We start from the raw sequence: 22,027 nt of genomic DNA on the forward strand, positions 1-22,027 counted from the left end.
CTGAATGCTGCCAGCCTGCCTGCAGCCTTTGAGGAGATTAGGTTATTACCAGCCAACTACGAGAAACTTAAATCCAGTATTAATCCTAATTCCCATTTAACCAAATCTTCATTGTGCAGTGAGAGCTGGCTGTGCATGAATTTGCACATGTATTCTGCCATGTGCAATGATCTGTGTCACAAACAACAGATGCTAAAGCTCATGTATGTTTAAGGAATACATCCTGACTGTGGTTTCCAGAGAATCCCAGTAAAGGAGAAAGATGGGAGCTGGGGAAAACAATGGGCCAAATGGAAATGATTTCTGGGAGACAATGGGAACAATAGGGCTTACAACAAGCTTCTAGCAGCCAATAATTGGAGAACTCAGCCCTGGCTTGGAAGAAAGCAGCACACGTAGCCAAATCACAAGGACACAGAAGCATCTGTAATAATGCTGCTGTGGTGCTGCTGGTGTTCATCATCAACACTGAACAGCTCAGACCGTAAGTGCCAGGAGTGCAGAAAGCACTGCCCGCCACTGCTCTGCTCGCCCTCCCAAGATGAGCTCTGGAGGCAGAGGGCTGAACATTTCCTCAGAGCAAGCCCTGGCTCCCCACTCCTGGTGCCAGCCCTGAGCCCCATCTTGCTGGATGCTGCTCAGCCACCGATCCATGGGGACAGGGTCAAGCAGAGCCATGGTCCTCCTGCTGCCCATCGAAGGAGAGGCAGCTCCTGGTCTCCTCAGGTAACGCAAACACAGGCTTGCTACAGAAGCTTTCACTAGCAGCTAGCTCTTCCTCCTGCAAACACAGGAGAGCCAATGTGCCATCCCAGGCCTCCTCCAACACCATTTTACTCCAATTCCCTTCCAAAACCCCTTTAGAGCAGACAAATTGTGCATGGCTCCAGGCTGCCAAGGCTTGCTGAGCTGTCCATGGGCAAGACCACATCACTCAGCACGTTCTGGTATTCCTAGAGATAAAGGAACTGAAGATTAGGACAGACTGCTGCTTGGTCTATTATCAAACAGGACCAAAAGAAAGTTCTCACAGTTGTTTGGGGGGGGTGGGGAGGGGGTGAAAACCACAACAATGATGTTTCCTGTATTTGAAACACAAGAATTCACTGGAGATGAAAGGGACCTTCAGAGAAACACATTCCCAGGAGAACAAGATGTGTTTGGCACCAGTACCTCTTACAGGCAATGGGCCCTCCCTACCAGCAGAGGAGTCAACATCTGCTGGAAAGGCAAACTATTATTTTTATTTTTTTAACCAGATAAGGTAATTGCTGGAAACCACTACTTCCGTCGACCCCAAACTCAGCAGACTGCAACCCCTCAAAATACTGAGATTCACGGGCAATATCCATTAACTGGAGGCACAACTAGACTTTCCTTCTCCTTGCAGCTGGCTATTACCTATTGCTTGGTCACCGGGCCACCCAAGTAAGGCCCCGGTAAAGCCGTGGCAGAGTGGAGTAGCAGTAGGCTGTACTCCAACTGAGCTGTGGTAGCTCTCCATGTGCACGCTCATCCCCTGAAGCTGATGTCAGGTAATTTAATTTAGCAATGATAGAGTTCTGCTAAATTGCATTACCTTGCAGTTGCCATGGGCTAAGACCACACATGGACAACAACCACAGCTCATCCAACAGCTGGTAATTTGACTGAGCGTCTGGCTTTTGGAATGCTGCAAACTGGTTCAGATCCCCTTTTTGCCTAACTTCAAGCCAAAATTCGAACCAAAGACTTTCCCTTTCCCAGGAGGTATCCTATCCACCATGCTGGTGCACGTCCTGGGTATTCTTCAGTCAGAGTCTGGAAATATGAAGATTCTTGCTGGAAATAATTCCTGTTGCAATAAATCCCAAAATCTCTCAGGGAAGAATAGCTCCCATATAAATAGTACCCAGTGTTCCTCTAAGGAGAGATTTGGTCTGGGACACTGATCTGCCCAGCCTGAGAAAATGGGAAAGTTTTCTCTGCTTACTGTCATGGGCTGGATCTCCTGTGAGCCTTCTCACCTCAGAAACAGACCAGTATGTGCAAGTGAGGCCAACAGCTGCAGGCTGGTACAGGACTGTGGTTTCTGGCAATCAGCACCTCAGCACCCTTTCTTTCTGCATTCAGTCAACGGCAAAGAGAAGTGGGGCTTTTCAATTATGCGGGCAAGTTAAAAAAAAGAAGAAAAAAAAAAAGGCAGAAGCCAGACATTCCCATTCTGTTTTACACAAGATTTACTCTCCCAAGGCAACTGTAAATAAAATGAACACCTGCACTGCTTTTCATCAAAGACAGTAACCTTCCAAGAAACACTGTTCCCTTCCAAGACAGCCTCCACAGACCATGACTGCCTGTCCCCCTCCCTCTTCAGCCAGCCCAGGATCCTGCCTCTCAGGCTCATCCAAAAGCCCAGCTCCAAACAGCAGATTTCTTCAGAAATGGCAAAGGATTTTGGTTAGCATTTGTGTTTACTATTTAATCTGCGGAGATTAACTGCATACTTAATCATAGAAGTGAGGCCGATGCATCATGTACATACATTCCTCTAAGTCCTACTTTTCCCACTGCCAATACTGTCATCCATTAGCATGGAAGACGGGGTTGTGGTGGGTGGGAGAATGCAGCTCAGGCTCCATTCTCTTCACACACACAAAACTAAATGGAAACTGGAAGGTACTTAGAGAAATTCCAGACAAGAAAAGCAAGTCACTGCACACTTACTTCTGTCTGCAAAACAACCACAGACACAATAAAAACCATCTCCTTATGCATGCAGTCTTAAATTTTCAACATTAATCAAAATATACTTTGTACGAGGAATTTGTAGCTCTAAATTGAAAAACATAATGAGATTTTTCCAGTGATTAGAAACATTTCAGGGGGAATAATTTCTTATTGAAAGGTATTGTTTGCTATACCCAAAGCCACTCACTGAGAAACGTAAGAATCAGGCAGAGATCAGTCCACTGAAAACAGACTTTAGGTACGTAGCTTGTAACTGTCCATGCTGGGTAAAACACAAAGCACAAAGATTTTTAAATGAAAATAATAATAATAATAAATCTATTCCCTCTCCCAAACACATATACTCAAAATAAGCAATTTGTTAAAAGCCACACAGGAAATAATGGTCAACACACAGACTGGATTTCACAAACGCCCCATTCCTTGCTCACTATGCACCAGCCGTGTCTTTGTATCGCTGAGAACAATCCAAGTCAAAAGAGTTGTCTCTAAAGCTGATTTCCCCAGTGTCCTGCCCAATCTAGCTCGAGATGCCCCAAGTGAAGCAATACCTCATGACACCCCTGTTGAAAGAGAAAGAAGAAGCCTACTCCAGTCTCCTACTGCTATCCAGTCCATCTGCCTTGCCTTTGCTTCATCTGGCGTGCTCCTGGCTCAAGCCCCAAGGCAGATCCTTGCAGCAATCCTTCCCCTACTGCCTGCCTTTGCTCCTGCCCCCAGGTGGTATGTGCTGGCAGTCATACTCTTCTGGATTATAGCCGCAATATGGAAAACACCGATGCTTTGAAGATATGAAACAAGCTGGCAGAGAGCTAGTATTTAAAAGCAAATATGCCTTAAAAACAAAATAAAAAAAAATAAAAATACGCTGAAAGTTCACTGAAACCTAAAAGTCACAATCTTAATGGCAAAGATATCCCTGCAGCTAGTGATTCAGGCTCTCTTGGGGGCTGAAATTGCCTGCTTAGGCCTGATTAAAAAGATAAGCACAGGCAGACCCATTGCTCTAAGATATTTCAGAGACAGCTAAAGCAATGACAGAATCTCATGGGTTTAATAACACTCATAATTTCAGTTATTTATATCGCCAGTTATCCAAGTGTTTACCTGGCTCCAAAGCATAACATTAACAGAATCTCTGCAGAGTTGAATGAGATATTCCCGACATTTCAAAACCTCAGCCAAAAGCCTAAACAAATGGAACAGAAGTTCCTCCCAGATACAGCTAATACCCCAAGAGGAGGATGCCCGCCGGCCTTCTGGGCAGACTTACCCAGCCCAGCTGCTCTGGGCAGGCTCAGCAGCACAGAGCTGGTGCAAATCCAGGATCTGCGTGGCCCCCCGAGACAAGCGTTGCTGCCCAGGTCACAGCTGCCACGAAACAAACACACACAGTCCTCTCAGCTGTAAACCTGGAGCCTGAGTCTGCCCTTGGTGAAGACAGTGAGGGAAGAAAGCCAGGAGAATCAGTCTTGGTGGTGAAAAAGCAGAGTAAGCACACGGAGGACGTGCCTCCACTGCTGGATTTGCAGCCAGGATGACCCACTTGGTCCCAGGACTCAGATGGATGGGTTGTGCTGACAGCAGAGCTGTGCACACCTCTTGCACGACAGATGCATCCCCAGAGCCATGGGCAAGGTGTGTATCCCAAAAATGTGTCTGTACTGCCATTTACCAAGCCTCCAGCCTGCTCCCTCAGCCCGGGAAGGGGCTGCAGGAGTCATGCAGCCTGATCCCGAACTGGTCCATCCTGATGCCAGGAGCATCATTCTTCCTTATCACCAGAGAAGTTCTGGCTAACACAGATGAAAAGTTACTTAACACTTAATTTCTGGCTGGACTATCCTTTTGCAGTTAAACAGCATCATTCTTCCCCACTACCACCCCAACTGCTCTTTATACTGAAATAGTTAAAAAAAGCCTGCAGAACCATTAGCATTTTGATAGCTTTCCACACGTGTGTAGCAAAAAGTCTTTAAAATTCATTGCGCTGAGATAATCCTTCAAGTCTAGCATTTCCTCCTCAGCTTGAGGCAACCAACTGGTTTTCTGCCCCTTAATACCTTAATAGAAAGCTCCCAGGAGTTGCCAGGCTAGAAGCCTCAAACGCGCTCAAGAAAAGCAGAGTCCTGAAGTTCAAGAGAAGCCATGTAAACTGTCTGGGGTTTCATTAAGAAACTATTACAGGGGCAACATCTGAGGCACTGCAACGCTCCCCGAGATCTCTGCTTCTGTACACAACGTACACACACGGTTTTACTTTCCAAGGGCTGAGCACACACAGCGCCCGCTAATTTCAGCTGCCGCCAAGGGTACTCAGCATCAAATTAAAACTTTGACCCAGATTCGATACAAGCTCAGGGACTGGAGCTCCTCATCAGGATCAAAGATTATTTTTTTTTAATATTATTACAATTTCAGGAACAAAGCTGTGATGTTGAACTGCACAACTGGCATTAATGCCCAGCAACTCCAGGTCTACGCCTAGGAAGTTTCTACAGCCTATGCCTTTTTAACAGCTCCAAAGCACGTTGCTTTCTCATGGAAGCACCCAGGATCGCCTCGCGGTGAAGAAAGAAGCCATCTCACTACCTCTTGCCTTTGATTAGGATTTCTGCAGTGAAAACAGGAAAATGCTTCGGGACCACAGCACTCCTGAGATGCCAGTAAATGGTAGGACTTGAGGAGCTGCTAACATGTTAAGGACTATTAGGCCTAATTAGATCCTCCCTGTAAACATTTTTTGGGGAAACATTCTGAAAACGTCGGTCTGCTCAAAGGAGAACGCTTGTTGTGAACCTGTGCACACTTCCAAGAAAGTTAACGGGTCAAAAGTTTGCAGTCAGAAGGCAAGAGAGGCAGTGCTTAGATGTGGAAAAAATGAGGTTTGGATCCCAGGGCCATGACCCCCAGTCTCCCATGCTCTGATGCGTATCCCCAAACCACAGAATGTGCACTGTTTTGGCTGAGATAAGATTCTCCCCTCAATTCTCCCAAAACTTCAGAAATTCTTTGTTTTTCCTGTGAGAAACACACACCCCCCCCAAAGACTCATTTACAGAGAAAAGGGCATTCTATCCAAATTTAGTGAATGCACAATTAACACGGGCAAGAGAAGAGCAGCAGCAGAACACTGAGCTGTATGGGACATGCAGCCAAGAGAGCAGAGGAGAAAGCTATTTATTTAGCTGGGAAAACTCTTCCAGTAAGACAGGAAATACTCCCTTCCCATTTTTCAAGCGTGAAATGTCTTTCATAGGAGAAGAATTTGGGTAGGTGTTATTAAGGAAGAAAGTGATTGTGACTCTTTCTAAACAAGGCTTTTAATTCTCTCGTCTGTCACAAGTTTCCTGCGACACCCTTGGCACGTCATTTCGATTTGACATTACCACTGCCCATTTTACCGATGAAAGAGGACTCTGCCTCGAAAAGGTGCCACAGAGATAGAGCCCATTTGCAACTGGGAGATACTGAGATGCTGTGGACTGCACAGAACTCAGTAAGTGGTAGAAAACCACTTTGAAACAAAACAGAGAGGCTACATCTGCCAGGAGGATTCTGAGCAACGCTGGTGGGCGAGCACATGAATAGCTCAGGTGCCTGCCCAAGCTGCTCACTCGGGAATGCTGCATCAATTCTTTATCTACCAGTCTATTTCTGATTAATTTCCGGGAATATACACACAATAACGCATGCTACTAGCAATGTGAATCTTCTTTCAAATACATTTACAGCTCTTGGAAGGGTGAGAAAATTGCCTTATCATGAGTTTCAACAACAGCATCTGGTTCACCACCTCCTTGCTAAGCAATAGAGTACCTGGACAAACCCTTGCCTTACTTCATCACAAATCAGAGTGATGAGGGATCTGGGAGAGCAGAACAGGAAAGGTGGAGGAAGTGATAAGTCTTGTCCATGCAGAGTCACGAAGCTGCAAGACCGCCGAACTGAGGCATTCTTACATTTAATAACATTCTGTTTAAAAATCAAGCTTTGGTCCTACTCCATATCGTTGCACTTTATAAAGAATCAAAGATCACAGTGAAGGTTGCAGCTTCACATTAAAAGACAGTCCACAGGTACAATTTTATAGGATGCTAACAGGAACAGATCCACTACATGGCTTCTTTGGGGCTGCTTCAGCCTTAAACAACCAGCCCTAGACTGCACCACTGAGGCCTGCAGTACAGATCCAGCCACAGGAAGGATTTTGCAAGGCAGTCCCACTGAACAGTTTGGGCACGCAGCCCTGGTCTGTATTTTGGCTAGCCCTCCCCAGGGCTGTCCTAGTGCAATCTGTCCTTAGTTCAACAGGACAAATTTGCAACCCAGCTCCAGCATACGTCTTTGAGACACGCGTCTAAATTCTCAACTTAATGAAACTATTTTCTCACTAACCTGATTTTTTTTCCAGTTCTTCATCCCTGATTAAGAAGAAGAAGAAAAAAAAAAAAAAAAAAAAAGTGTGAAGTCTTAGATCAATAGCTTGCTTTTCTCATTAATTTAAGTATACTGTATACTTGACTAATGTGCAGAATACAGACATGCAGTGGGTGCAAAGAAGCCTGGTCATCCACTGATTAGAAGATGCAAACTGACTTTAGTGGGTAAGTGGTCTAATCTTTGAAAAGGTCTCACATCATCCCCAATGCCAGTGATCATTAACAGCACAGTCTAAGCCTCTGAAGAAAAACAGCAGCTTATCGTCATCCTCCTGGGGACCTAGGGAACCTTAACAATCAGCTTCTTAAAGGCTTCTTTAGAGGTTTTTTCCAATGATTGCAATCAGAAGAAGAGGCAGAGATCTGCTGCTGTTTCAGGCAAAGACAGAAGTCTCAGACTTGATTAATTTAAGAAAAATATTTTCCTTTCTTAGATTAAATTTATGTGAAAAAATATTAAGAGGTAATTGTCACCTAATACTTGAGAAGTATTGCCCGTCTATCACCAAAACCACAAGAGCAAGGCTTAGAGGTTTTTTGTTTGTTCTCTTAAACGTTCTGCATCTGGGGCCTGCGCCTCTGCATCATCACACACAGGCTGGAGTTCATCTCGCACCCAGGACTGCTCTGACATTACAGGGGTCCCAGAGCCAACGTGTGGGTTCCAGACCTACCTGCTGAAGCCAGCAGAGCTGTATGGACATCCCGGTTCTGGGTGTCGCCTGCTTGGGCCTTCTGCTGCCCCGTGATGCTGTGTGGTATAAACACACCCTGCGCCTCCTACTTCAACTCAAAGGAGAAGGAGGAGGTAAATCAAGGAGGCAAGCTCAGACTCTTCATCTACCACAACATGAACAAAAGTCTTCTTTAAACAGGTTAGCAGAGACCACGTGAGGATGCATTTGGTTTCCGGAAACAGCCACTATTTAAACCTCAATTACACAGCAACAGCCTGGAACATTTTGCCTCTAAAAGGGAGTGTTTCTTCTTTGCCTATGCAATGCTGGAGCTCAAACCACCAGCTTACCCCCAGCTTTTCTTTTATGAAAGAAGGGAGAAAGAAAAAAGGAAAAAGAAAAAAAAAAGGCAGAGTGGGATTCCCATACACTCAGAGCTGGAGTGACCACCTCAGTTCTGCAATTTCACCTTTTACCACAGAGGAAGCCCCAAGAAGCTGCAGCCAAGCATCATAGCGACGTTCAGGTGCCTGAGCTGCCCTCAACAACCACATCCAGAGCCTTTTGCAGACAACAACCACAGAGATCAAATGCCCCGGCTAAGCACACACCTAGCTTCCTGGAGACCTCAACACGGCTTTCTTTCCGCTTTGAGGAGAATTAAGAACGTACGAAGAGAGGACCACTTTTCTCCCCTCTCCATAAAATGGGAGGAGGGAAGAAACTGGAAGAAAGAGGCCTCTTGCTGAAACCACGTGCTACCCCTCCTTTGCTGAGCTCACTGCAATCAAACCAGCAGGAGAGTGTTTCATCCTGTTCCAAGAAGCTCCTCTCCTGCCCTAAGCATTATTTTTTCATACCCTGCCCAACAACAATGGCCCAGGCACAAACATATCAGCTGTGTTCAGCTCTATTTTCCTTGGCTGCTTAAGGTCATTTTCTAACAGCACTCCTTGGAGAGGACAGGGGTTTCGGAGCATTTTCATCCTACAACCAGACTCTCACTTGTATAGCCTTGACCCTGCCAAAATATACCAGAAGTGCTTTAGGGACAGTCGCTCTTCTCTCCTGACTGATGTGCTGATTACTGTTTAAGGTCTCCAGAGATTTTTCACTCCACCCTGAAAAAATAACATCCAGAGGAGCCACAAACCTGCAGAACCAGGGAAGAAAGACAGCAAGGCCACAGAGAAACACAAGGACACGTAGACAGCAATCTATTTTCTCACCCCAGCACTTTTTTTTTTTTTTTTTTTTTTTTTGAGATTTTAAGTATTTTTTTATCTCCCATTTGTATTACACTATGGAAACCACCTTGGAATTCATCGTGCAAAAACCTGTGTGCACCAGAACACCAGTCCTGTGGTTAGGACATACATACATGGCATGTAAGAAACCTGCTTTCAGGACCCTGTTTTGGATCTGTGACAGCATAGGTGAAAAACCAAAACCACTTGACTCCTAGCCAGCATCTGTGTTTTGACTAAGAAATTCTATTCCAAACCCAAGAAATTCACCTAAGGAGAACTGAGCAGAGACCAACCCTTTCCCACAGAGCAGTATTGGTTTCAATAAATCAGCATTTTCTGCATGCAAATCGTCTCCTTGAAAAACTCCCAGCCAGCCCTAGCCTTAAGAAGTAACTCATGTGGTTTCTGCTGAAGACATCAGCTGGGAAGCAACCCACCCAACAGAGGTTCTGCCTCGGCACAGCTCACCTTCCCTAAGCAGGGGCACTCCAACACCACGCCAGGAAACAAATAAGGCTTCCTGAAGTTTGCCCTGATGCTTCAGGATTCTCTCTTCTTATAGCTGTATTGTTTAAGAGAGGAAAGGAGGTGTGGTGGGAAAGCCTCACACACTTCATTCCTGTTTACTTTACTTGTTCCCCCGCCTGTGTGATCTGAGACAGTAAAAATGCTGTTGATGTCCAAAAGTGTCTGTGTGTGTGTACGTACACGTGGTGAAAGCTTTGGAGCCTGGCCTGTACGTTGCGTGGACAACTGTATGCATGGGGGCAGGCAGCAGCTTTCTCCTCTGTAGCTCTAGGGAGAGGTTAACCTGATTGAGAGGGAATTAAAAGAAAACACACACAGTAATGACACAGTTTGTCTTGCTGTTTTGAGATGCTTCCTCTGAGCTCACTTGAAAGCATCTCCAAAAGTACAGCCTTCTTAAAATAAATTCTCCAGAAAGAACGCTTTTCCTCTTCTAAACGCAGGATTTTATGTGCAATACCGGATTATCCTATATAGGTCACTGACACTCTGCGGAAACCTATGTAAGAAGGACTATTTAGTGTGGGAACAGAACTATTTATCTAAGTTTTTTGGCTTCTCTTCCTTTATTGCTAAGAATATTTCAACTGAAAAAACATCTTTGTGCCTTTGAGGCTATCTGCTCCCACTGCCACTTCCCCACCTGGAGCTATAATCCTACGTTTGTCACAGACCCAGCCACTGTGGCAGAAGTTATTACGGTTACAGCCTGCAGATTATAGCAACTTTTAATAGGGGATAAGCAGCAGGAAAAGGTGAGCTTAAGCATTAAAGAACCTGCCAGTTCAAAGAACCCTATTATTAATATTTATTATTTTTAAGCATTCATTGAGTGCTGTAGAAGATAAAAGAACGAGCTGAATGCAAGAACCAAGGACCCAAGTTGATATAAGACAAGACAACGGGAGAGCAAAAGGAATGAGCATATCGTCTGGGGAGGAAGAGAGCCAAGGAAGAGGCAGCAACAGCAAGGAAAAAAAGCACACCTTTTGTCAACAAGATGTTCCTAATAGTAAGGAGTCTGAAGAGAATTAAAGAATTCCTCAATGTGTAATCAGAACTGTTCCCCATAGGGGATTTTCTGCGCGCTGTTACATGGCATTGGCATATCTTTAAAGAATGGAGCTTTGATCATAAAAAGCAAGCTGGGGTGGGAGGTGGAGGGGGGGACGGGACGGGATGGGAAAAACAACAAAAGGAAACGCAACTGCATCACCATGTGGTGTAAGGGCGAAATCCAGCCCCAGAGAGATGCTTCACAGAGCTCCAAGTAAAACCATTCAGACTTTGTTTAAAAGGCTAGAATGAGGCATCCTTCTCTCTCATGTCCTCCATCCTAGGAAAATTCTTCTTCCAGCCCACAAACCCTTGGCTCCTGTTGCTCCAGAGGGACGACAAGCTGGTACTTCTCTTTCCTAAGGACGCAAGCTTGTGGCTGACACCACTTTAAACCTCCACGCTTTCAAACTGCAAGCCATGAGGCTTCTCAGCTCCAACGCACATCGCCAAGATCAGCTAACAGGAACATCCATTACACCCACATGCTGAGGCAACCAGCTCCATTTTCACAGCTGGCCAAACAGATGCTCAGAAAAGCAAAGCAAGTTGCCCACATAGGAAGAGGCTTTATCTACACAGCAGGCTGATGCTGCTGGTGCTGGTATTTGTACTCCCCAGTTCTGAGCACCAAAATCATTGAGAGGACTTAGAGTGAGAGTCCCACTCGCTGCCCAATGCCCTCTGCTCCCTGAGGCTACTGCAATGCTTCAGAGCTTCTCCCTGCAGAAATATTGAGAGAAATCCACTACAAACTGAGGCTTGGAAATACCTGTAGTGGCATTAACAAAGAAAATTAATGTTTGTAAACTCAACTGATTCTTCTCCTGCCAAGCCTTCCCCAGCGCAGTATCAAAATATGAACACACAAAATGCAAAGCACGAAACCTTCTGTTCCTTTCAGCACAGCGAGAGGAAAAAAGAAAAAATAGCAACCTTCATCCATCCACCTTTGGGAAGCCTGTCCCTTCTTAATCTCATCAGACTTGCTAATGACTGACGTGACCCATCAAACATGTAAAAGAAGAGGTTTTGTTTTTGTTTAGCTTTTGGTAACCTGGCAAAGCACCATGCTGAGCTCAAATCCTTATCTGTTTGGAAGGTCTTTTTCCAGGCCTGCCGATCCAGTCACGCATCACATCAGCAAGCTGGGTCTCAGGCTGCTGAAGGAAAACAGAGGTCAAAGATCTATCGGTCCTTCCAGCCTCACGCCCTGAGCGTTTGCAGAAGTAACTCCCAGCATTTCCTGCATCTCGTTCTGGAAAACAGAGTGGTGCAGCTCCAGAAGATGCCTGTCACATGTCTATGCTTCAGCCATATTCCCATAGGAAGCAAAAGCTTTGTTGATCTACACAAGATAAGTGCCTTGTCTCAGGCGGCTCTGAGGATCCCCCCTGACATTAATAGGAACGAGAACCCAGCGGTTCAAAAATACATCACATCCCAACCCAGCCCTCTTAAGGACTTTTTGGGACATTCAGTCCTTCATTCTCCATGATTTCTAATGCATGTCTGTCGTAGACGCCATCTGAGTTCCCATACTGCTCTCCCATTTACCCCGGCAGTGGGCTTTGACAGGTTTGGCTGAAAGGTACCGGCAGGTCCCAGAGACTTCCATGAGAAACAGGTTCTCAGCAGGTCTGAGAAACCAGCCCAGGCCAGGCGTAACAGCTCCGTGCACAAGAAGATCTGGTTCTCTTTACTCCCCCAAAAAAACGAGATGTGCCATCAAGCGAGCCAAGAACAAATCCTATCGCTGCTTTCCCAGCATACTGCGTTCCAGTTCAGTGCCCTGTGAGGGCCATGTCTCACGAACAGGCAAGCTGCCAGTCAGCTCATTTAGTCCATTTCTTTTTTTCCCCCAAAGAAGCATAGACACCATCATTTGGTGCAATCTTTATTACTCTGAACTCCCTCCTCATGGACCGCCTTACATTGAGCTTTTCATAAAGAATAAATATAGTAACTGTTTCCACAATAATGTTAAAAATACCCGAACAGATTAAATTCAACAGATAAAATGGGGCCATAAATACGTACGTCTAGCAACATGACCAAAATCACCCTTCTTCAAACTGGGCATCAGGCCACGAAAAAAAGCTGCTAGCGTTACAATTTCATTGCTGAGCCTTCTGAGAAGCACAGAGCTGGGGAAAGGCTCAGCACGGGAATAACGCACAACACACACAACCCGAGCGGCCACCGCTCCTGAGCCCCTGTGGGGCTGTGCCACTGAACCACAGAGAACAAGTCGCCATATGGTCCCACGCCCCAACCCGCTCAGCTGTTCTGCTGGCTTTCCAGACATCTGGAATGGCATAAAATTCATTTAAAGCTGTTTATGACTCAAGTGAGAAGTTTGAGAGGATATAAGAGCTATTATTATCTCTGCTATTCTACGCGACTTTTCACATTAGCAGCTTGGTTCGGTTCCACTTCCCCGGGATCAACACGATGCTTCTCCCACCGCTTCCCCAAGACTAACCTGGACAAACCCCAGACCACATCAGGCACCACACGGATACCCTCAGGAAGTCCTGACACAGCTGTATGCCAGCTAAATGAGAGAGAGAGAAGGGCAGGAACAGAGCTTAACTAACTAAACGCTCAGTCAACAGCTGAGCAGAGGAAACTGGTACCTATGCCCTGACTCACGAGATCACGCCGCCCCTGTTTAATGACCATAAAGGCCAGTAATACCAAGTACACGAACAGAAGTTGCATCTCATCCAAAGCATCTTCCATTTCTTCCTCAAGTGACACACTGGTCTAAGAAAGCTGAAATTCATTTGGGCTCAAGAACAGATATTTCCACAGTGACCTTTCAATTTATTTATCAAGTAGCTGCATGCTTCCATTTTAGACCAAGTTTACGGAGTAAATACTTATCAAAGCAAACATCCTGATGGAGAAAAACAAACAAATGACACAAATATGGTAAGAGCCTCTAGGGATGTTCTAATTGTAGGAATCCCTCTTGGAGGGACTACACAGATACAAGAGATCCCATGCAGAAATAGAACCCGTATTAAAAACCTGTGGTGGTCAAAATACCACTTCTGTCTTCTCTGAGGACAGCTACATTTTTTTTTATTTTTATTTTTTAACTGAAGCTGATGAGGGAAAAAAATATACCACAGGAATGCCATCAATTGTCATGTAACATCCCCCGCACATTGTAAGTCTGGTCTCAGTCCAGCAAACACGAAGCATCCACATAAGCAGAAGAAGGTAGCGGAGGTGCAGAAGCAAAATCCCATCTGGGGTCAATTTGTAAGAGTAAAACATCTTTAAATCATTTGTTTCTTTAAGCCTTATCTGTGCAAAAATAAATAAATAAATAAAAACACGCTGACAAACTGTTTTAGCGGCTGGCGTGGCTAACAAAAACAAGATTAACACGATGCCTTCCTGTGGCCACTTTCAGTCTCAGCACCTTGTACTACATCAGCAGATCTTTACCAATGGAGAAGTGGTAAATTAGGTCCAAGGCGAGAGGTGGAGGCCAAAAAAAAAAAAAAAAAAAAAGCCCCATCAAGTATTCGAGAGGCAATGAATCCAATTGAATCCTCTGCCATTGAATCCTCTGCCAGAAACTAAGGGATAGGGTCGGTCATTCACCATTTTGGAAACTCAGGACTCCACGGTGATGAGAAAGCAAGAAAAGTTGGTGTAGGGAAGGAACAGACACAAGGGATGCTGAACGGCAAAGCCCAAGCAGTGGTAGGACCGAAAGTAACCATCGGAAAGCACAAGTCTGGACATCCAGAACATACCCTCATATGAAACACGATTAAATTCCAGAGATCTTCCCAGTGCTGAGAGGTGTTGGGAGAGGAGAGAATGGACATCACAAAATATTCAAGGAAGCTTTAGAGGGAGTAAGCATGATGAGTAACAATACCATTGTTTGGACTAATTTTTCTGTACAACCTGCTTCTTCCTTCCTTTACTATTTAGAATTAAGATTAGCAACCGTTTCCAAGTTTTTTTAAAAAGGGAGAACTTAAGAAATAGCTTAGAAGGGAATAAGCAATTTCAGATACTAAATAGCTCACTTCTACGCATTTTGGGGTAGAGATACATGGGCTGTGCCCTCCCATGCAAATGCATTACTTGTTTTTGAGCTACTGTTTTAAAGTCACAACTAGAGACCTCAGCTTCCCAGCCCTCACTGTACTATTTTGATTTTTTTTTTTTTTAGGAAAAAAAAAAATCAAAATCTTTCTCTCTGAATTTACTGATGAGAGCTTAAGGTTAAGTTTGGGGGGAGGATCAACACAAACTTTTGCCAGAGAGACTCTTAAAAAAGCAAAAGTAGGCTTTATCTTGCAACAAAACCCCCAAACGAGGGCTGCTTCAGCAGCCTCAGAGGATTAGCAAGAAGTATAGATATTCATCTCATTTAATTATAGCTCCCAGACAGACCTTGGACCTACAACCACCTCATGCAATGACTCATCCTCAAGATGTCAAGAACTATGCACTACCTCACAACACTCTCCGAATACAACTTGGACCACCATCTGTTTATTTAGATACTTAAAGCCTCAATTTTGTAGCATCTGAGCTTCTCATTTCAAGTCCTTCCTGAGCTAAGACCCACGGCCCCATAAATCCAGTAGCTTCTGTTTCCAGGGCAGTTGTGTCTGTTTTCCTGCAGCCTGGTGAGAACAGACAGGACTAGAGATAATTAAATAAAAACACAGGAACTGCATTATTTATTTTAAAGGAAAACGTGTCTTCTAGGAAGAAAGTCCTTTATTTGGGCAAATCTGTAAGCTGTTTATCAGCTTAAACTCATTATCTGCCCATATGGTCTTAGCACTGTGGTTTAAAAAAAAAATGGGCATGCACTAGCTGATGAAATGTCATCTGCCCTTATGCCAGAAACTAGTATTTTTGCATTGACGTCAAATTAGGATCCTTGCCACTAGTGAAGGGCTACCATAAGGATAGTCATAATATTTTAATTATGAAGGGATCTTACAGAAGGCAGCAAGGAAGGCAGGGGGGAGGCAAGAAAACCCATTCACAAAAAAAAAAAAAAAAAAAAAAAAAAAAGTTATTTAATTCACTTTTTGCCTCCTCTGCTCTAGTTCTTTTTGTTTGGGGAGGTGGGGTGGGAAAGAGAGAACTAATTTAATTAAAAAAAAAAAAAGGCAAAAAAAGGCAAGAGAATGAAAAGCTAGAGCCAATAAACACACATCAAAGCATGAAATGGCTCTGCTTCAACTGCCTACAGTATTCAACCTGGGATAGATTAAGGGAAGATAAAAGGTGCTAGGAGAGAAAATGCTGCCCCTACAGCAGCGCAGGCCCAGCGCACGGAGCACCAACACCCCAACCAGCTCCGTCACACCAAAAGCGGTGAGCGCAGGCGACGGACCCAGCCCGCAGAGACCCACACCGACCAGCCACCGCCTGCTATCGGGGACCAGCCCTGGACAGCCAGGTGGCCTGAAGCCTTTCCCCTGTCCCACTGAGCAGGAGCTGGGGTTACAATTCTGGGGGTCACCACCAGCCACCCGGGGTCTGGCGCAGGACATCGGACCTGGCCAACTGACCTGTCACCCTGCTGATGCCAGGAGAGGAACAAACCAAAGTCACGGTAGCAGATGTTAGCTGTGTTTTTCTGAACCACAGGGCTATTCCTGGTTACGGATACTGTTTCTGCCTTTTCAAACAGACCTGCAAGGCTGCATGTATGAAATTATTTGAATTAAACAACACACAGACAACTTGGCAAAAGAATTGAGGATAGCTCAGCATTTTCATATGCACACAACCATTCCCGTTTCCCTTTTGCCCAGCCCCACCCTGAGAAGTATAATACACGTTACAGCAGCCAAAAATGAGATCACGCCAGGATAGAGTCATTCGTTGCCATCAGCTGAGGAGAGGACGCAAGCGCCCCGATCCCTCTCCTCTTGCAGGGAGAAAAAAACAGAAGGAAACACCGCTCTGCCTCCCTCGGCTTCCACTGGGGGGACGTGAAGTTGCTGGGCTACACTCTAACTTTTTAGGCGAGCCTGGAAACGCAAGCCCGATGCTCTTCCCAACATGCCGTATCCTTACGCCCCAGAGAAAATAAAGGGATTTCCCCACGAGTTACAAAGGAAACATTGCATACTTGCCTTACGAGCCAATGCAGCCCCCGAGCGGGTTTGGCTCACCCGCAGCAAGCAGAGGGCTGGGCAGCGGCTGCGCAGGGCTGCCACGGCACGACACAGCCAGCCCTCGCTTGGGATCACCCCCAGGGCTGGGGGATCCCAGCTGGGGCCCCCCAGCTCACCCCAGGGCTCGGCCCCGTCCTGCCCCAGCACTGAGCTGGTTTGCGGGCTGTTTTCTCCCTCTGCTCCTCGAGGGGTAACCACCCGCTCACCTGCAGCTCTCCTGGGTTGGGGCACGGCTCCCCCAGCTAAGCGATGTGCGGGAAGCGCTGCTCTGCAGGAGGTGTGGGACAGTCAGAAATTGTATCTCCATTTCGCTGGCAAGTCTGGGCTATCTCAGAAAAGTTAAAGCTCCTCTTTTCCCTCTCCTCATCCCCCTCCACTTAAATTCATGGCAACTGCACTGCACAGTACTTCAGCTAACGCCAACAAAAGCAGCGCTGCGGCCACAACAAATACAGAAATATTAACTGCCTTCCAGGGAGGGTCAGCCGCTTGAATCATCTGACCATACTACACAAACACTTCAGAAAAAGCAGACAACAGAGATGCATATGCACCACCCTACACAGCTGAAATTTGAAAAAAATCCCCCCCCCACCCCCCCCCATTATGAAAAAGAAAGCACACACCTATTTCTTCCAGCGATGTTCCTATCATTTGCTTTCAGCCTGCTCACTTTTGAGACCCAGCAACTGCTGCCCCTTACGAAAGCACTAAGCACCACAACGATCATTTCACTGGCAGAGCCCACGAGGCACTTGAGCACATCTCGCTAAGACAACTCTAGAATAAAGGCACACACTTTTACCCACTGGTAAAAACGCAGGGCGAGCCCGTGCTCACGACCTGAGTACGCCCAGGCAGGCGCGCAGCCATCTCCAGCACGCTCCTGTCCAACCAGCTTTGGTAGCCACTGGCTATTCGATGAAATACGCTCCCGGAGCCTATTAATCGCGTTCGCTGTTATTATAGAAACACAGGCAGCAAGCATGCAGAGCTCGCTAATAGCCAAGAGCGGCATTAGGGAAAAATAAATTACGCTTACCAAAGAGACCTCACAGAAAACCACCCAAACGCAATGCAAACGCTGCCTACTCTGAGCGAGTACTACCTAACCGCAGAAGTTTAGGTTCCTACAAACCCGGCTCCTACAAACCCCGTCCTCGGGCAGCACCGACCCGGGCAAGCAGGGCTGCGGGTGAGCAAAGCCCCACGGGGCTGGGCACAAGTGGGAATTGCGGGTAACTCTCCCCCCCATCCTGCTCCATCCCGGCCCCGGGGGCGGCGGCGGCACCCCGACCCCAGACCTACAGCGGGGCGCGCCCGGGGCACGCAGCGCTCCCTCCCGGCACCGCCGCTGCGGGAGCGGGGACGAGAAACCCGGACACGGCTGCGGGCAGCGGCTGGGGGGCTCGGCCGAGCCCCGGTGCCGCGCCCCGCAGCCCCTCCACGGCAGCCCCGACCCCTTACCTCCCGGCGGCTCCCGCTGCCGAGCTCGCCCCGTGCCCGGCCGCCGCCGAGCGCCGGAGCCGCCAGCGGAGCGGCTCCGCCTCCGGCCGTGCCCCCCGCTCCGCCCCCGGCCCGGCCCCGCCGCCGACAGCGCCCGGCCCCGGTCGCCGGGGAGCCCTCGGTGAGCCCTGGGGGTCGGCAGCCCACGGGCGACGGCAGCCTTCGGGGGACTGCAGCCCCAGGGCTTGTGGCCCGGGGACAGCCGGGGGTGAGCCCGCGGAGCGCCTTCGGTGAGGTGCTGCACGGCAGAAATGCTGCGGCTGTCTAGAAGGGGGCATCTCCGGCCCCTGTAGCCTGAGTGCGTGTGGGGATTGGATGTGATGAGCCGAGGGTCTTTTCCAACGTACCTGGTTCTGTTATTCGCTGATAACCCAGCTGTGCCCCAGGGAAGCGATGCTTCACGGGCCCTGCTGCTCACAGAGCTACCTTGGCAGTAAGGAAACTGAGGGAGGAAAAAGCGTGCGGAAGTAACACTTGCTCTCAGTAACACCTCAGGAGCAAGGAGTTAGTAAAGTGGACGTTGCACTCACGTATGATAACAGATAACGCAGACCCTGCGAGCTGTCCCACGCAAGCACGTCCTGCTGCAGCCAAGAAGCCCTGTTCATTTCACACTGCCCTACAAGACAAGGGGATGCGGATCTGGATCCTTCCAGCTTGTTGGAAGAACAGGAGGCAACACGAATGCCAAGCAGTGCTGTGCAAGGGAAAAAAAGACATGCCAGCATCTCCATGTATCTGCTAATGCCTCTTCTATCTGGTAATGAACAGATACAGGGCTCCCCAGGTGCAAATATTGGCATTGGCTTTCTTTTTTTTTTCCTCTTGTGATATAAAGATGGGGAGATAACACACAGAAGCTAACACTTACAGCCCCAAATCCATTTCTCTGTAATAGCAAAACTAGATTGCACAACCCGATCATATTTGTAACATATGTTTTGTTACAGTCTATTGCTTAAGACAGGCAATCATTTTCAGGTCTGATATTTTCTTATAATGCTTGGGCCCGTGTTTTTCCGTTGCTGTTTCACTGTTCATTTATTTGTGTCACAGCGTGAGCCTACCTCTCCTTGCTCTTTGTGGCTGAGTAGGGGATTTCCATTTCTTTATTAGGCACAGTTTGACACGAGGTAATAGCCTTGTTCCTCATTTGATTCCTTTGCAAAGGACTGGGAGTGCTATTTTCCAGGAGGCTGGCTTGTCATACTCCTTGAGCAGCGGATTGTGGTTCTTTCAGGCCACAGTGACATTTGTGCTCAGCAGACCTATCACACTGCACCCCCCCGACACAGCGCCTGCACCCCACACTCAGCCCCATGCTGCCCCCGGCCCATGCCAAGACCCCACAGTTTTGCTACAGATGTGGTGAATAAGCTGTGACAATGTGGGATCTCATACAGAGGGCTTCTAGGAAACCGAGCTGGCTTGCTCATGCCCCAGACACTGCAGTTTTAAACATCTCCATGTTCCATAGAAAACTTCCCTCCCTCCTCGGGGCCACCCTTGCATTTTTCCAACAGCTGCCCCCCCAACTCCAGTGACATCACCGTTCTGAAACTATTCTGGAAAAATGTACAGGGCGACGTATTGAGACTTATACATGTTTTCTGTTTTCCACCCTGATTCCATGAAACTGTTTCGTAAATGAACAGAAGAGAGCTATATGTGACCCCAGCTTCCCAAGCCTCCACGAGCTTGCATAGACACAATAGTCCTCTTACATGCTCGATGTGCAATTTAGGGGGCCGCCGCCGAAAACAAGCTTCCCGAGCTTATAGTGCTTTCACTACCATGAAGGAACTGCTTTGTGAGTCCCAGCCGGTGCTGAGCTGGGCTTTGCACTTAAGGCTGGGGTTTACATTCATCACTATGTATGAGGGATATAGTATATCCTCCACAAACTGAGCACATAGTACCAACAACCTTGGATAAGAACAGTTTTACTATAGATGAGCTTGCAAGAGGGACGTTTTACTTGTTTTCTGCTAAATACATCCCTGACATGAAATCAGGAGAAGGAAATAGTTCCATGGCTTAGCCCAAAGCACTGGAGCCACTTTCTCCTGTTTCAGCAATGCCAAGAGCTGAAGGGCTGCCCCGTGAATATCACATCCCACGTACCGTAATCTGGAGCCTCTCCCAGTACCTTTCTGATAGGTACAAGTTTGCAGAAGCAGAAATTGCCACGTTGGGAAGCCATAAACAAATCAGGGCAGGTTCCTCACTGGTGTAACTACAGATTTGGAAAGAACTGAGTTTAGCTCCATGCAGCTAACCCAATGCTTCTAACCACTCTCCTGCCTTTGCTTCACGCCTGACTCCTCAACTCCGCAGCTTCGCTTCTGCTTCCTCCCCACCTTTCCTCCCGCTTCCTTTGCCTCCGGACATCTCCTTTTCTTTTCCGATTATTTTCACTAGCCCTGCTCATGTTTTTTGAGTTTGCACTAAGGCGTATAAAGAAGTAATCCAAGCACAATCCAGCTTGGCTGCAGTTCCGAGAGCTGGACCGACACGCAGCCCAGCTCATTGCCTCGGCAGACGGGCAGAAGGAAACTCTCTGGCATCTGCATGCTGGAACCTGAGTATCAGTCTATTTCCAGATAACTGCGGCACATTCCAGGAGCAATCTGTGCTCAGTAGAAATCACAGTGTTATTAACTCTGCTGTGAGGCTGAATGGCACTTCTGAGAGCGCAAAGCAAACAAGACCTTAGCCCCAGCAAGGTGAAGATGGCAAACTGACTGTCCGGAGCTGATCACCTGCTCCCAGGTAAAGGCACTGAAGGAAGAAATCTTGTTTTTCTGACATGTCAAGCACTCGTTCCACCCATCAGTACGCTCCATCAGCTGCTACCAGACTGCTTTCCCAGGGCCCCTCCATCAGGCCTGGGAAAACAGCATGAGGGGACAGTTGACGTACTGGTAGTGAGAGGTTTGTTCAAGCTTCATCATTAAAAGTGTAATTAAAACCTTGCCAGAGTATTTTTCAACCCAGTTTTGCATTACCAGGCTCAGCTGGGAAAACTGAAGCTACAATGCTTACGACGTGGTTTCTTTGTCAATATCTGCATTTCCCAATCGTTTTCGCCCGAGCAACAACGAGCATTTTGGAGAAAGAAATATCGCAGGCCCTCACGCAGCTTTGCCATGCTTTTTTTTTTTTTTTTTTTTTTTTTTCAATCAAGAATTGATCTGTTTTGAATATTCATTTGCAGATTTATTTTTCCCAATTTCGGTTGCATGTTTACTTGCTCACGTTAACACACATGTACGTTTTTCCGAAGGGAAAAGCATGTCCTGTCACAATTTCACATATGACCCTCGTATGTTGCGAACCCTTGGTGACTGACAGACCACAAGACATGGAGCAGGCTTCTAGGGCAAAAAAAAAACAAACAACAACAAAACACATTCTTCTGAAGATCATCCACTCTGTGAACAACACTTAATGCACATTGAGATACACAAATAGATAGACATAATTTTGCTAACTGCTTTTCTGCACATCCCCCTCCTTCTTTGTCACTTCGAAGTAGCAGGATCATACAAAAGAACTGGCAGTGATGCCTGAAACCAAAACTCCAGAAGCAACAATTGAACAAGCCTCTGGACCCTGTCCAGAAAAATCTCAATTAAGAGAATTCTTTATAATAATTT

At 46.9% G+C, this 22,027-nt stretch overlaps 1 protein-coding gene across 1 annotated transcript in view; it reads right to left on the reverse strand.

Annotated features, from left to right (window-relative positions):
- The window catches only part of TSPAN18 (tetraspanin 18), a 110,708-nt gene extending 92,298 nt beyond the window's left edge, over positions 1-18,410 (reverse strand). Inside the window, exon 1 of the mRNA XM_035327227.1 lies at positions 18,330-18,410. The gene's annotated coding sequence lies outside the window, so the exon portion shown is untranslated. The remainder of the gene's footprint in view (positions 1-18,329) is intronic.
- Between the last annotated feature and the right edge of the window lie 3,617 nt (positions 18,411-22,027).

This window comes from Oxyura jamaicensis, chromosome 5 (genome assembly GCF_011077185.1).
Source record: "Oxyura jamaicensis isolate SHBP4307 breed ruddy duck chromosome 5, BPBGC_Ojam_1.0, whole genome shotgun sequence".
Classification (NCBI taxonomy): Eukaryota; Metazoa; Chordata; class Aves; order Anseriformes; family Anatidae; genus Oxyura; species Oxyura jamaicensis.